This window comes from Pseudophryne corroboree, chromosome 1, assembly GCF_028390025.1.
Source record: "Pseudophryne corroboree isolate aPseCor3 chromosome 1, aPseCor3.hap2, whole genome shotgun sequence".
NCBI lineage: Eukaryota > Metazoa > Chordata > Amphibia > Anura > Myobatrachidae > Pseudophryne > Pseudophryne corroboree.
Window position 1 is genome coordinate 186,825,171 of NC_086444.1, and position 17,146 is coordinate 186,842,316.

The 17,146-nt window shown below is 43.7% G+C and overlaps 1 long non-coding RNA gene across 1 annotated transcript in view; it reads right to left on the reverse strand.

Annotated features, from left to right (window-relative positions):
- The window catches only part of LOC135044140 (uncharacterized), a 158,185-nt gene extending 143,285 nt beyond the window's left edge, over positions 1-14,900 (reverse strand). The window contains exons 1-2 of the long non-coding RNA XR_010237198.1: positions 14,652-14,900; positions 3,880-3,912 (exon numbers count right to left, since the gene is read on the reverse strand). This is a non-coding gene — a long non-coding RNA (uncharacterized LOC135044140). The remainder of the gene's footprint in view (positions 1-3,879; positions 3,913-14,651) is intronic.
- Between the last annotated feature and the right edge of the window lie 2,246 nt (positions 14,901-17,146).

Below are 17,146 nucleotides of genomic sequence, written 5' to 3' on the forward strand. Positions count from 1 at the left end.
GAAGGAGAGCACTAACTAAACAAGTATTGATAAACTATAGTGACATATATATGTAATTGACCATTCATTTTTGCAGATAGGGGAAAAGGTCACTCTGAACGCCCTCCAGAAACATAGAACATGGAATTTGACAGCAGATAAGAACCTCTTGGCCCATCTAGTCTTCCTTAAATACAAGTACTTTTTTTATCAGGAGCCAGTTAAGCTACCAGTATATTTTTGGGATTGTGGGAGGAAACCGGAGTACCTGGAGGTAACCCACGCAAGCATGGGGAGAATATACAAAACGTCATCCTCCCAATTTCGGATTCTCACGGGTTTTGGATTCTATATAAGGACCCCGCAGTGGTGACTCAGCACCATGTCACTTCAATCATACTGCAATGTGCTGTGCTGTAATCTGCTTCCTCAATCTACAAATGGCTGTGCTGTGTCCATCTACAAGTGGCTGCACTGTGCCAATTAAGTGGATGTTTTGTGTCCATCTACAAGTGATTGTGCTGTGTCCATTAAGTGGTTGTGCTGTGTCCATCTACAAGTGGCTGTGCTATGTCCATTAAGTGGCTGTGCTGTGTCTATATACAAGTGGCTGTGGTGTGTCCATCTACAAGTGGCTGTGCTGTGTCCATTAAGTGGCTGTGGTGTGTCCATCTACAAGTGGCTGTGCTATGTCCATTAAGTGGCTGTGCTGTGTCTATTTACAAGTGGCTGTGGTGTGTCCATCTTCAAGTGGCTATGCTGTGTCGTTTAAGTGGCTGTGCTGTGTCCATTAACTGCTGTTGCCAGGAAAAAATGAAACTTTCCCAAAAGACTAAGTGGGGATTCAGAGGAGTCAACACAAGATTTTGACATCTGGTCGGAGCTAAAAGAATTGCCCAAAATTAGTGACACCTCTACGGAAACTTCATCTAATATGGTCACCATCAAAAGAATTGTGGAGGGTTATTTTAAGGACAGAGTACAAACAGGCATGTCACAGAGTCCCTTTGACAACTGAAAGGGAAAATAAGCAATTTGGAGCCCTTGTACAAACTGGTTTTGCATTACTTAAGCAGTCCGCCCTCCAGTGTGTACTCAGACAGAGTTTTTATCACAGCCGGGAACCTTGTCAGCGATCGGCATAGGAGGCCAATTCCTCAAAATGTGGAAAAGATGATGTTCATCAAAACTAACTACAAATTCCATGAAGAAGACCTTTACAGCAGTTTCAGCAAAGTACAGAGAGTTCTATAATGGTGGATTCAAGTGGGTATGAGTGAGCTAATATTATGTGGTGATGATGATGGTAAAACTGATGATTAATGATGCTATTAGCTGCCTTACGACCACTGGTAATTTGTTTTGTGGGGGCCCAAACAAACCAAGCACTTCAGCCACAAAAGTGACAGTCCCTGTCACTGAAGTGCTTGGTTTGTTAAACTGTGCATGTCCTTTTTAAATAAAAAAAAAAGGTGGGTGGGAGGTCCGAAGGACAATTCTATCTTGTACAACTTTTCATTTCTGTAATTGCTGTGTGACAATGTTTCATTGATGTGCTATAAACTGCCATGTGTTTGTGCCACTGCTCTGTCACTTTGTAAGCACCCAGCTCACTGCAGCCTTTTGCCTAACCTGGATGAAAACAGTATTGTGAGCTGTGAGGTGGTCAAAATTGACTGTAAATGGCTGCAAATTATTGTCATTAATGTTAATAATACTGTAGGAGTATTAAGGAGAATAATACAAATCCAAAATCAAAACCAGTCACTGCATTTTTTGCAGAACCAAAACTGTACCACAAATCAGAACCAAAACTAGCAAAAATGGCCCAGTGCACATCTCTAATATATTATATATATATATATATATATATATATATATATATATATATATACACACACACACATATATAACATACAGTATCTCCACTATGTGGAAAGACAGCACTCTCCAAATTGAAAATCAAAAATTGTGACTATTTATTTCAAAGTTTTATCTCACTAGTGAGATAAAACTTTGAAATAAATATTCACAATTTTTTATTTTCAATTTGGAGAGTGCTGTCTTTCCACATAGTGGAGATACTGTATGTTGTACTATGGGCCCCATCCTCTATGGGATTGGACTCTGACTGGCACCCCACCTCTTATCTATGTTAAGTGAGAGTGCAGGGACCCCCAATATATATATACATATATATATATACACATATATATATACACATACACACAATATATATATATAAAATTTAACTGCACATATTACAGCTCCACATAGTTTATGAATTCAACACACTGACATGTGTGGCCACATACACAGAGATGCTTTATCATTATGAATGATATACACGAGAGAAGAAAAAAAAGAAGAAAAAAAAGAATTGCCTTAAAGTGGTGCACATTGGTACATGTAAAACATAACTTTTATTCTTTATTATACTTAAAAAAAAAACTTGCGAAATATAAAAAACACATACAGGTAAAGAGAGATTAGAAAAATAGTTTAAAAAATAATTTCCTGCGGATGAGGAGGAATTGCTCCAAAGATGAAACTTTCCTCATGAGAGCACAGGAATTGGATGGGAGATTGGAATCCCGTGGGTACAGCAAGAGCTCTATCAAACGAGCCTTTAATGAGACCAGAAAACATGTCAGAGATAATTTACCGACACCAAAGAGCCCCAAAAAAGATGTGGAGAAGATCCGCATAGGTACCTTTTGTCAAGAATGGAAGGATATTCGGAGAGTACTACAAACACACTCTAATGTACTTAATATGGATCCAGACCTAGCTATAGCAATAGGAGAACACATTGACATTAGCTGGAGAAGATCCAAGAATCTAAAGGACCTCCTGGTGGAGAGTCATTTGGGAACTCAGAAATCAGTGTGTAGGAGAAAAGGTTCATACAAATGTGACACATGTAAAGCATGTGCCACAATGATACCTATGACACAATACACAGACAAATTTAACAAAGTATGGAAGATAGGGGAATACATCAATTGTGATACAGCAGCAGTCATCTATAATTTGACGTGTCCATGTAACAAGAGCTATATAGGCAAAACTAAGAGACCGCTCAAGAGAAAGATATTGGAACACATTGGCAGCATCAGGAATGCTGAACGTGACCAGGGATTATTTAAAAACTTAACCCCCATAGCACGGCACTTCTTGAAATATCACCAAGCTGATTCCAGGGGCCTCATAGCCTTTGGCATGAAAAGAGTAGTCCTGAACATCAGAGGAGGAGATGTGGACCGTGAATTATTAAAACAGGAGATGAGACTAATCTTCCTGATGGGCACTCTTAAACCCAATGGCTTGAATGAAGAGAATACATACACTGCCTTCTTGGAGTGAATCCCTCTCCAGAAACACTTACAAATATTATATTTGTAATATATTTATAACCTGCCTACATATATCGTGTTCTCCTATCCGCAATATGAGACTGCACTAATGCAATGATGGGATGGGATACTTGAAATATACACTACTGAATTCAGGCGTGTGTGAGTGAAAAATACATCTTTCACCAAGTATACAGCAAGTACAATAGGCTTCTTAGTAGAGTAACATTGGGGAATATAGACCAAATGTTTTCTGTTGGTAATTTCCCAACTAAGCATCACAATTTGAATCAAGATCCATCCTTAACCTTTTAAGAGCAGCATTATCCAACAGGTTTTATTCCCATTTACCAATGCTTACCTACTGATGGCTGAATTATAAGACATACCATATTTCTCGGTACATGCAAGGGAGGCATGCACCCTTGGTGTCAATAGCCATTAAATAAGCAAACAACTCATACTTAGCATACTTCATAATCCAAAGGAAAGTAAATAATTAGTTCCATATAGAAGAGAATATGTTCTATTGAACAACACTTACCAGAAGATCCCGCATATCGTAGTAAACATTGACCTGAAAAAGAGGAAAGAGAAAAAATAAGAATTTACTTACCGATAATTCTATTTCTCATAGTCCGTAGTGGATGCTGGGGACTCCGTAAGGACCATGGGGGATAGCGGCTCCGCAGGAGACTGGGCACATCTAAAGAAAGCTTTAGGACTATCTGGTGTGCACTGGCTCCTCCCCCTATGACCCTCCTCCAAGCCTCAGTTAGGATACTGTGCCCGGACGAGCGTACACAATAAGGAAGGATTTTGAATCCCGGGTAAGACTCATACCAGCCACACCAATCACACCGTATAACCTGTGATCTGAACCCAGTTAACAGCATGATAACAGAGGAGCCTCTGAAAGATGGCTCACAACAATAATAACCCGATTTTTGTAACAATAACTATGTACAAGTATTGCAGACAATCCGCACTTGGGATGGGCGCCCAGCATCCACTACGGACTATGAGAAATAGAGAAAATAAGAATTTACTTACCGATACTTCTAACGTCCTAAGTGGATGCTGGGGACTCCATAAGGACCATGGGGATTATACCAAAGCTCCCAAACGGGCGGGAGAGTGCGGATGACTCTGCAGCACCAAATGAGAGAACTCCAGGTCCTCCTCAGCCAGGATATCAATTTTGTAGAATTTTACAAACGTATTTGCTCCTGACCAAGTAGCTGCTCGGCAAAGTTGTAAAGCCGAGACCCCTCGGGCAGCCGCCCAAGATGAGCCCACCTTCCTTGTGGAGTGGGCATTTACAGATTTTTGGCTGTGGCAGGCCTGCCACATAATGTGCAAGCTGAATTGTACTACAAATCCAACGAGCAATAGTCTGCTTAGAAGCAGGAGCACCCAGCTTGTTGGGTGCACACAGGATAAACAGCGAGTCAGATTTCCTGACTCCAGCCGTCCTGGAAACATATATTTTCAGGGCACTGACAACGTCTAGCAACTTGGAGGCCTCCAAGTCCCTAGTAGCCGCAGGCACCACCAATAGGTTGGTTCAGGTGAGACGCTGAAACCACCTTGGGGAGAAACTGAGGACGAGTCCTCAATTCCGCCCTGTCCGAATGGAAAATCAGATAAGGGCTTTTTCAGGATAAAGCCGCCAATTCTGACACGCGCCCGGCCCAGGCCAGGGCCAACAGCATGACCACTTTCCATGTGAGATATTTTAACTCCACAGATTTAAGTGGTTTAAACCAATGTGACTTTTGGAACCCAAAACTACATTGAGATCCCAAAGTGCCACTGGAGGCACAAAAGGAGGCTGTATATGCAGTACCCCTTTTACAAACGTCTGAACTTCAGGGACTGAAGCTAGTTCTTTTTGGAAGAAAATTGACAGGGCCGAAATTTGAACCTTAATGGACCCCAATTTCAGGCCCATAGACACTCCTGTTTGCAGGAAATGTAGGAATCGACCCAGTTGAATTTTCTCCGTCGGGCCTTACTGGCCTCGCACCACGCAACATATTTTCGCCAATTGCGGTGATAATGTTTTTGCGGTTACATCCTTCCTGGCTTTGATCAGGATAGGGATGACTTCATCCGGAATGCCTTTTTTCCTTCAGGATCCGGCGTTCAACCGCCATGCCGTCAAACGCAGCCGCGGTAAGTCTTGGAACAGACAGGGTCATTGCTGGAGCAGGTCCCTTCTTAGAGGTAGAGGCCACGGATCCTCCGTGAGCATCTCTTGAAGTTCCGGTTACCAAGTCCTTCTTGGCCAATCCGGAACCACGAATATAGTGCTTACTCCTCTCCATCTTATCAATCTCAGTACCTTGGGTATGAGAGGCAGAGGAGGGAACACATACCCTGACTGGTACACCCACGGTGTTACCAGAGCGTCTACAGCTTATTGCCTGAGGGTCCCTGGACCTGGCGCAATACCTGTCGAGTTTTTAATCATGTGGAAGACTTCTGGGTGAAGTCCCCACTCTCCCGGGTGGAGGTCGTGCTGAGGAAGTCTGCTTCCCAGTTGTCCACTCCCGGAATGAATACTGCTGACAGTGCTATCACATGATTTTCCGCCCAGCGAAGAATCCTTGCAGCTTCTGCCATTGCCCTCCTGCTTCTTGTGCCACCCTGTCTGTTTACGTGGATGACTGCCGTGATGTTGTCCGACTGGATCAACACCGGCTGACCTTGAAGCAGAGGTCTTGCTAAGCTTAGAGCATTGTAAATGTCCCTTAGCTTCAGGATATTTATGTGAAGTGATGTCTCCAGGCTTGACCATAAGCCCTGGATATTCCTTCCCTGTGTGACTGCTCCCCAGCCTCGCAGGCTGGCATCCGTGGTCACCAGGACCCAGTCCTGAATGCCTAATCTGCGGCCCTCTAGAAGATGAGCACTCTGCAACCACCACAGGAGGGACACCCTTGTCCTTGGTGACAGGGTTATCCGCTGATGCATCTGAAGATGCGATCCGGACCATTTGTCCAGCAGGTCCCACTGGAAAGTTCTTGCGTGGAATCTGCCGAATGGGATTGCTTCGTAGGAAGCCACCATTTTACCCAGAACCCTTGTGCATTGATGCACTGAGACTTGGCTCGGTTTTAGGAGGTTCCTGACTAGCTCGGATAACTCCCTGGCTTTCTCCTCCGGGAGAAACACCTTTTTCTGGACTGTGTCCAGGATCATCCCTAGGAACAGAAGACACGTCGTCGGAACCAGGTGCGATTTTGGAATATTGAGAATCCAATCGTGCTGCCGCAACACTACCTGAGATAGTGCTACACCGACCTCCAACTGTTCCCTGGATCTTACCCTTATCAGGGAATTGTTCAAGGAAGGGATAACTAAAATTCACTTCCTTCGAAGGAATATCATCATTTCGGCCATTACCTTGGTAAAGACCCGGGGTGCCGTGTACCATCCATACGGCAGCGTCTGAACTGATAGTGACAGTTCTGTACCATAAACCTGAGGTACCCTTGGTGAGAAGGGTAAATTTTGACATGAAGGTAAGCATCCTTGATGTCCCGAGACATCATGTAGTCCCCTTCTTCCAGGTTCGCAATCACTGCTCTGAGTGACTCAATCTTGAATTTGAACCTCTGTACGTAAGTGTTCAAAGATTTTAGATTTAGAATCGGTCTCACCGAGCCGTCCGGCTTCGGTACCACAACAGTGTGGAATAATACCCCGTTCCCTGTTGCAGGAGGGGTATCTTGATTATCACCTGCTGGGAATACAGCTTGTGAATGGCTTCCAAAACTGTCTCCCTGTCAGAAGGAGACATCGGTAAAGCCGACTTTAGGAAACGGCGAGGGGGAGACGTCTCGAATTCTAATTTGTACCCCTGAGATATCACCTGAAGGATCCAGGGGTCTACTTGCGAGTGAGCCCATTGCGCGCTAAAATTCATTGAGACGGGCCCCCCACCGTGCCTGATTCTGCTTGTAAAGCCCCAGCGTATACTGAGGGCTTGGCAGAGGCGGGAGAGGGTTTCTGTTCCTGGGAACTGGCTGATTTCTGCAGCCTTTTTCCTCTCCCTCTGTCACGGGGCAGAAATGAGGAACCTTTTGCCCGCTTGTCCACGAAAAGACTGCGCCTGATAATACGGCGTCTTCTCATGTTGAGAGGCGACCTGGGGTACAAACGTGGAATTCCCAGCTGTTGCCGTGGCCACCAGGTCTGAAAGACCGACCCCAAATAACTCCTCCCTTAATAAAGCAATACTTCCAAATGCCGTTTGGAATACGCATCACCTGACCACTGACGTGTCCATAACCCTCTACTGGTAGAAATGGACAACGCGCTTAGACTTGATGCCAGTCGGCAAATATTCCGCTGTGCATCACGCATATATAAAAATGCATCTTTTAAATGCTCTATAGGCAAAAATATACTGTCCCTATCTAGGGTATCAATATTTTCAGTCAGGGAATCCGACCACGCCAACCCAGCACTGCACATCCAGGCTGAGGCGATTGCTGGTCGCAGTATAACACCAGTATGTGTGTAAATACCTTTTAGGATACCCTACTGCTTTCTATCAGCAGGATCCTTAAGGGCGGCCATCTCAGGCGAAGGTAGAGCCCTTACAAGCGTGTGAGCGCTTTATCCCCCCTAGGGGGTGTTTCCCAACGCACCCTAACCTCTGGCGGGAAAGGATATAATGCCAATAACATTTTAGAAATTATCCGTTGTTATCGGGGGAAACCCATGCATCATCACACACCTCATTTAATTTCTCAGATTCAGGAAAACTACAGGTAGTTTTTCCTCACCGAACATAATACCCCTTTTTTGGTGGTACTCGTATTATCAGAAATGTGTAAAACATTTTTCATTGCCTCAATCATGTAACGTGTGGCCCTACTGGAAGTCACATACGTCTCTTCACCGTCGACACTGGAGTCAGTATCCGTGTCGGCGTCTATATCTGCCATCTGAGGTAACGGGCGCTTTAGAGCCCCTGACGGCCTATGAGACGTCTGGACAGGCACAAGCTGAGTAGCCGGCTGTCTCATGTCAACCACTGTCTTTTATACAGAGCTGACACTGTCACGTAATTCCTTCCAACAGTTCATCCACTCAGGTGTCGACCCCCTAGGGGGTGACATCACTATTACAGGCAATCTGCTCCGTCTCCACATCATTTTTCTCCTCATACATGTCGACACAAAAGTACCGACATACAGCACACACACAGGGAATGCTCTGATAGAGGACAGGACCCCACTAGCCCTTTGGGGAGACAGAGGGAGAGTTTGCCAGCACACACCAGAGCGCTATATATATATAAAGGGATAACCTTATATAAGTGTTTTCCCCTTATAGCTGCTGTATAGTTAATACTGCGCCTAATTAGTGCCCCCCTCTCTTTTTTTAACCCTTTCTGTAGTGTAGTGACTGCAGGGGAGAGACAGGGAGCTTCCCTCCAACGGAGCTGTGAGGGAAAATGGCGCCAGTGTGCTGAGGAGATAGGCTCCGCCCCTTTTTCGCGGACTTTTCTCCTGCTTTTTTTATGGATTCTGGCAGGGGTTAAATGCATCCATATAGCCCAGGAGCTATATGTGATGCATTTTTTTTGCCATCCAAGGTGTTTTTATTGCGTCTCAGGGCGCCCCCCCCCAGCGCCCTGCACCCTCAGTGACCGAAGTGTGAAGTGTGCTGAGAGCAATGGCGCACAGCTGCAGTGCTGTGCGCTACCTTGTTGAAGACAGGACGTCTTCTGCCGCCGATTTTCCGGACCTCTTCTGCCTTCTGGCTCTGTAAGGGGGCCGGCGGCGCGGCTCTGGGACCCATCCAAGCTGGGCCTGTGATCGTCCCTCTGGAGCTAATGTCCAGTAGCCTAAGAAGCCCAATCCACTCTGCACGCAGGTGAGTTCGCTTCTTCTCCCCTTAGTCCCTCGATGCAGTGAGCCTGTTGCCAGCAGGTCTCACTGAAAATAAAAAACCTAATCTAAAACTTTCACTAAGAAGCTCAGGAGAGCCCCTAGTGTGCACCCTTCTCGTTCGGGCACAGAGATCTAACTGAGGCTTGGAGGAGGGTCATAGGGGGAGGAGCCAGTGCACACCAGATAGTCCTAAAGCTTTCTTTAGATGTGCCCAGTCTCCTGTGGAGCCGCTATCCCCCATGGTCCTTACGGAGTCCCCAGCATCCACTTAGGACGTTAGAGAAAAGGAAAAAAGAAAAAGAGAGAAACAATGAATACAGGGGTTAAACCCATGCCACATGCCCCAATGGGCAATTAATGTATGACCCTCTAGATAATTATGCACGTTTAGATCTGGACTGGGTGGTCTCACGCATGTATGTGCATACGTATAAATGTACATATACACCTCATACCATTCACGTCACATCATAAGAGTCACATTGGGGTGGTCTCAGGGTAATTTTTTATAATTTTTGTTTTCTATCACGGGTTGTTTTTGATCACATTTTTTAAGAATATTTTTCACTTATCACTTTTAACTCAGGGATCACCCATTACACATTATCACTTCTGATCTCACACAGGAGCACATTCAAATCACAAAATTCCCCATTAGGAGAATCTTTAGCAACGACACACATTAATAGTATCAAATATCATGTAGTCCCTGGATAGGTTTGGAATATGCACACTATAACAAGGCTTATTATCTCACAATCCTGTGATATTCACATTTGCACTATCACTTTATTTCACCATATTCATGTTTCACTTAATTTAAAAATAGGACAGGTGAACATTGAGGGCTTTCCAATTAATTATTTTAATGCACGGAAATGTTATCATGTAACATAAATAAAGAAGGAATATATGTGGATAATGATAAGCAGGTCAAATAATCCACTGAACACTTATATAAGGAACTGGGGAATAGTTCTAACACAATATTATATGTAAATTATCATGAACTGCAACACTAGAATTAAATTGATTTTATTAAATCATAGGGGATATGTCCTATAAGAAAATACTTACCATGCAATTCATCAGTGTTACGCATTGGTGACCTAGGAGGGATTTATATTATACCTTCTATTTTATGAAAAGAGTATATTCACCTATAAAATGCTTATGATCAAACATCTACAGAGATCTCTACTATATTGTGCCCAACACAGCATGTTTTTTGGACATCTCGAGGGACAGATATAAAAGGTAAACAAAACAATCGGTACTCGATTGGAATGCCTGGATTCTCTCTATAGATATAATATCAAAATCATACTTGCCTACCTGACCCTCTCCATGAGGGAGAAAATGCTCTGTTCCTGGACTTTCCTGGTAATGTATGATTGCCATCACCTGTGGTGAGCTAGTTAATTGATAAGAAAGGTGTTTCACAACAGGTGATGGCAATCATACATTACCAGGAAAGTCCAGGAACAGAGCATTTTCTCCCTCATGGAGAGGGTCAGGTAAGCAAGTATGATCAAAATGCATACTTGCCTACTTTTGAAAACTAGTTTCAGGGAGATTCCAGGCGGCAGCAGAATGCGCCGTTGAGGTACGTCTCTAGCTCCGCCCCAAGGGCATTTCTACGCCCTATGGGCGTATTTATTGCAATCAGGGGTGTGTCCTGCAATGGCAGGTGAAAACTATACTACTAAAAGCAGCAAAAAAGAGTAATAATATACAGTAGGTGCACGATATATTAATGTACCATGTACATTTGAGAGACATTTGTGAGAAGAGATGGACAAAAATGAAATCTACATACACTGGTGTGGGTTTGTGTATGTGTGTGTGTGTGTGTGTGTGTGTGTGTGTGTGTGTGTGTGTGTGTGTGTGTGTGTGTGTGTGTATGTATATATACACACACACACACTACTACGCCCATATTTACATACTGTATACAGGTTGAGTATCCCATATCCAAATATTCCGAAATATGGAATATTCCGAAATACGGACTTTTTTGAGTGAGACTGAGATACTGAAACTTTTGTTTTTTAATGGCTCAATGTACACAAACTTTGTTTAATACACAAAGTTATTAATAATATTGTATTAAATGACCTTCAGGCTGTGTATATAAGGTGTATATGAAACATAAATGAATTGTGTGAATGTAGACACACTTTGTTTAATGCACAAAGTTATAAAAAATATTGGCTAAAATTACTTTCAGGTTGTGTGTATAAGGTGTATATGTAACATAAATGCATTCTGTGCTTATATTTAGGTCCCATCACCATGATATCTCATTATGGTATGCAATTATTTCAAAATACGGAAAAATCAGATATCCAAAATACCTCTGGTCCCAAGCATTTTGGATAAGGGATACTCAACCTGTATACGTATTACATCTAGTACACACAGGACCATAATACATAACATTATACACACACCCCCTCTCCCATATTACACCCAGTACTTTACAATATCGGAGAGACATCTGTGCGCGCCGTATGCGCGTGCCCAAATGTAAAAAATGTTTTTGTTACTATGGGGGCATGAACAGCGCTCTGTGAGTTGCTGGTCATGTCCTGCGTCGTCTCTGCTGGTGAATAGACGCTGTGCACATGCAGACAGTGGGGGTCATTCCGAGTTGTTCGCTCGCTAGCAGATTTTACCAGCATTGCACACGCTAGGCCGCCGCCCTCTGGGAGTGTATCTTAGCTTAGCAGAATTGCGAACAAAAGGATTAGAAGAATTGCGAATAGAAATTTCTTAGCAGTTTCTGAGTAGCTCGAGACTTACTCCTACACTGCGATCAGCTCAGCTCGTTTCGTTCCTGGTTTGACGTCACAAACACGCCCTGCGTTCGGCCAGCCACTCCCCCGTTTCTCCAGACACTCCCGCGTTTTATCCTGGCATGCCTGCGTTTTTCCGCACACTCCCTGAAAACGGTCAGTTTCTGCCCAGAAACACACACTTCCTGTCAATCACACTCCGATCACTTCAACGATGAAAATTCTTCGTTCGGACGTGAGTAAATCTAACAAGTTTGGTGCTAAAATACTTAGCGCATGCGCACTGCGTACCATGCGCATTTTTGCCTTAATCGCTCCGTTGCGAAAATCGGCAACAAGCGAACAACTCGGAATGACCCCCCCGTGTCTATTCACTGCTGCTCTGCTAAGCAGAGCAGCGTGAGAGAGGGTCTGCCAACTGCGGGACACTGATAAATGGGAAACAAAGCGCTGTGAATAGCAATGCCTTAAGAAGATTTAAGAAGAGGAAAGAGAAGAATAAACGGTAAAGAAGGAATAGAGCTTAAAAGAAGAAAAAACAAAATATTAAAATTAAATAAATAAAAAATAAATAAATAAATTAAAAAAATGAATAAAATCAATGTTTACAAGCTCTCTGTTGTAATTAAGCAGCTTTTTTCTGATCCGTTTATATGAATAATTGCTGGAGTCCATTTTTTGCCATTCAACAACCCTCACACGCTAACTGTCCCTGCAATCTACCTGTGTATCATGGATCCGTGACAGGCGTCTGTGATGCCGGGTGCTGTGTTGAGCGGTCTGTGCGTGGCTGGTCTCCTTGCAGCTGGACGCGTATTCTCCGTGCTGGCATCTTGTGCTCCTTCCGGTGTGTCTGCTGGCTCCCGTGGGTGGGACACTGATGCCCGCGGGTGGACAACGGTACAGTCCATGAAAAACTAGACTGTCCAGCCAAAATCAGGACATTTGGGAGGTATGACATAAACATACACAGCGCCCCTTGCCCATATTACACCCAGTATCAGATTACATTGCATTATACACAGCCCAATTTTAAGTTAGAGAAACTCCCGCACCAGATTGTACATTAATGATCCTTTATAGGGAATATTTATAATATAACATATTGTGCTGATAAATATTTCCGCACAATTGTATTCAAGTGGTGCTGCTTGTTGATCTGAATATATGAATATGTAGAATTGTTACAACACTGACACATCTTGTAACCCTTAATAAACATCACTGGCCAAAAAGGAATCAGTGGTTGTTTCAATGAATTAAATAAATTATCTAACAATCTTATTGATCACAGGTATTTATTGATTTGTCAATTAAGACAGCGCATCAGCATTTTCTTTTAAAATTATCTTTATACACATAAAATTTAAGTTTTTTCTTACACGTTATTCTATCTCTATTGTTTTAATGTTTTAATATTTCACTTCAGTTGTCCCCTTTGCTATAAGGGAACATATAATACATCATATGTGATAATAATAAAGGCACTTACATCACATATGGGTATTGAGAATCTTTTTCCAAGTTTATATTATCTCTAATATATTCAATAAAGTGCATTTGCTTTGAAAAAAGAACTTAGGGAATGAGTGCTGCTATATAAAGTTGATTGGCTTTTTCTCTTTTCTCTACATATTATACACAGCCCCCCACCCCCCATATAACACCCAGTACCACATTACACATAGCACACACAGCTCCTCCATATGGGATGTAATCATGTTACCAGCGGTCGGCATCCTAAACGCTAGAAATCCTGACAGTCTGCATTCTGACTAACAGGGACTGTTCCCACTTGTGGGTGTCCACAAAACCCATAGACTTTGAATAGAACCTGTGGCGAGTGCAGCGAGCAAGCAAGGAGCTTTGTTGCGCTCACCCCCACCCGCCGACAATCTGGCAGCTGAGACCCTGACGTCGGTATGCTGAACAATGGGATCCCGATCGCCGGTCACCCAATCCCAACCTCCCAATATTACACCCAGCACATGACATTATACACAGCCCCCCCATATTACACCCAGCACATTACATTATATACAGGTCCCCTCCCCCATATTACACCCAGCACATTATACACAGCCCCCCATATTACACCCAGCACATTACATTATACACAGCCCCCCATATTACACCCAGCACATTATACACAGCCCCCCATATTACACCCAGCACATGACATTATACACAGCCCCCCATATTACACCCAGCACATTATACACAGCCCCCCCATATTACACCAAGCACATTACATTATATACAGGCCCCCTCCCCCATATTACACCCAGCACATTATACACAGCCTCCCCATATTACACCCAGCACATTACATTATATACAGGCCCCCTCTCCCATATTACACCCAGTGCATTACATTATACACAGCTCCCCCATATTACACCCAGCATGTTGGAAACAGCATACATACCCCCCTCCCCCATATTACACCCAGCATGTTGCAAACAGCATACATACCCCCCTCCCCCATATTACACCCTGTACCAGATTACATACTATTATACACAGCCTCGCTCCCATATTACAGCCAGTGCCACATTACACCCCCCACCCCCATGACACTCTGCAGTCTGCACCCCTGCACCCACCTGGCTATCTTGCTCCTTCCTGTATGGACTGGGAGCCGACCTCAGTACAGTGTGGGAGGGCAGCACAGTGCAGGAACACCCAGTGAGAGCCGAAGAGCAGTGAGAGGAAAGCCGCTGCTGCTGCTTGTGGTGCTGGTACACGCTGCTGAGTGAGGTGGGAGGAGCTAGGCACAGGGAAGCAAAACACTGCTTCAGACGGCCTCTCAATGTGCACAGCAGTACAGCTGACGCTGCGGCTGCACACAACCCTGCGGTGGCTGCCTGAAGTCTCCCGTGCAGGCCCCGCCTCACTGGACTTGCGCATGCGCAGTCCATATTTTTAATGACGGACCTTAAAATCCGGGAGGACGGACAAGGTATGCGGGGCAGCGGGAGGCTCTCTTAAAAACCGGGAGCCTCCCGTAGGCAAGCCTGTCAAATGTAGGATACAGCCCCTTATTAAAACCTTCAGCACCCGCATAGAGGGTATGAGACCCACTTATAAATAAGCCGACACCCATTAAATAGAGCACACTTATTGGAAATATCATAGGAGAACCGAGTTTTAGAGAAAGGATACTCGGCAATCGATTATAAGGTCTGGATCGGACTTAGGAGGGGTTTATATTATACCTTCTATTTTATGAAAACAGTATATTCAACTATAATATGCTTAGGATCAAACATCTACAGAGACCTTTACTATATTGAGCCCAACACAGCATGTTCTTTGGACATCTTGTAGGATAGATACAAAAGGTAAACAAACAATCGGTACTCGATTGGAATGCCTGGATTCTCTATATAGATAAAATATCAAAAATGAAGGATACATCCCCTTATTAAAACCTCCAGCACTCCCATAGAGGGTATGAGACCCACTTATAAATAAGTTGACACCCATTAACTAGAGCACACTTATTGGAAATATCATAGGAGAACCGAGTTTTAGAGAGAGGACACTCGGTAATCGATTACAAGGTCTGGATCGGACCTCTGTGAATTTGCAAACCACATGACCGGAGGAAATGCCGAACAACATAACAATGAAGCACCACACGTCACCCAATAGCACGGTGGGGATTGGTGCCAGAGTGGTGTGCACCAGTATATAAATCAGATCCTAAAGGCAATCTGCGAAAGCAAACCATCATATGATGGCAATGCTCCACCATTGAATCTTTCGATACGATGGTTACTAACCATCGCATCAAAAGTATTCGATGGTGAAAACTATTGATATGACTAGTGCATGCGCAAAGCCTGCATTTCCATTGGCAAGGTGGGAATTGTGATCGGGGGCAGCAACATATTACTTTATCAATGGACATTGTGTGTATAATATACATATATAATATACACAAACAATGCCCAATGATGAAGTAATATATAGAAAGGGTGCTGCTGCAGCGACTCTCACCATCAGAGCCAGATGGCGGTAACCTGGGACCCTTTTTGGAGTTTGGTACATAAGGTTCAGACTCAGTACCTATTCACAATAATGTGGATGGCAACTGGCTCAGTGCACGGTTTGCTTTGCTGTCTCACATGGGACCAATTCCGATGATTATGGTGTGGGGTTTGTATGTTCTTTCCATGTTTTTTTGTGTTTTCTCTTGGTTCTTCCCACAGTCCAAAAACATAAGTAAGGACTTTGTCCATATCCCTCCTAAATGATGCCCCCGATCAGTGGTGGTGTATAGCTGGGGTGATGTGGACACACACATTGACAACAGTATTAGAGATGTACACATGTTTAAGCCCCGTACACACAGGGGAGATGTGTGCTGAACGATCTAGCACAGACCGCTCAGCACACCTCTCCCCCCACTCAGCACACAGCGTGATGTGTGCTGAGCGAGGGGGGCGCCTATTTCACCCAGCGGTGAAATGAGCGATCACTAGATTTGGCATGCATGCCAAATCTAGAGTCAGCGAAAGCGCCGCACATCGCTATCGCTGGGGGGCATACACATTGAGAGATCCGTGCTTAATTTCTAAGCAGTCTAGTCAGATTGCTTAGATTTTAAACAGCGATTGCTCCGTGAGTACCCCACTTTAGATGTACTTACCAAAAGTTGACTGATGTCGTCATATTTTTCAGCTACTTGTCTTTTTATTGTATTCCTGTTGGGAATGGTGTAGTGGGGAAACCACGTATTTAAAAATTTTTTGAAACCAGTGTGCTCCACTATTTGAAATGGCTGTCTGTCTTTGCATACAATGCATATAATGAACGAGAATATCGAATTGAATAATATTGGAGGCTTTTAGATTCCATGCATAATTTTTTGGGGGTATTGTTATCTTTTTTCCCCTCTCCTTCCTTTTTCCCATCTCCTTCCTTCTTCCGTTCCAATAGACTCCGGCTCCTTTATGGTTAAAATCTCTGCCAATAGGAGAAGACTGTATACTAAAATGTACTTTAGTTTGCAGATAGTGATAATTATAATTATATTTCTGTTTTACCTTGATTCAATAATTCCCTAATTATAACTTTTTAAAAGAAAGGGTGA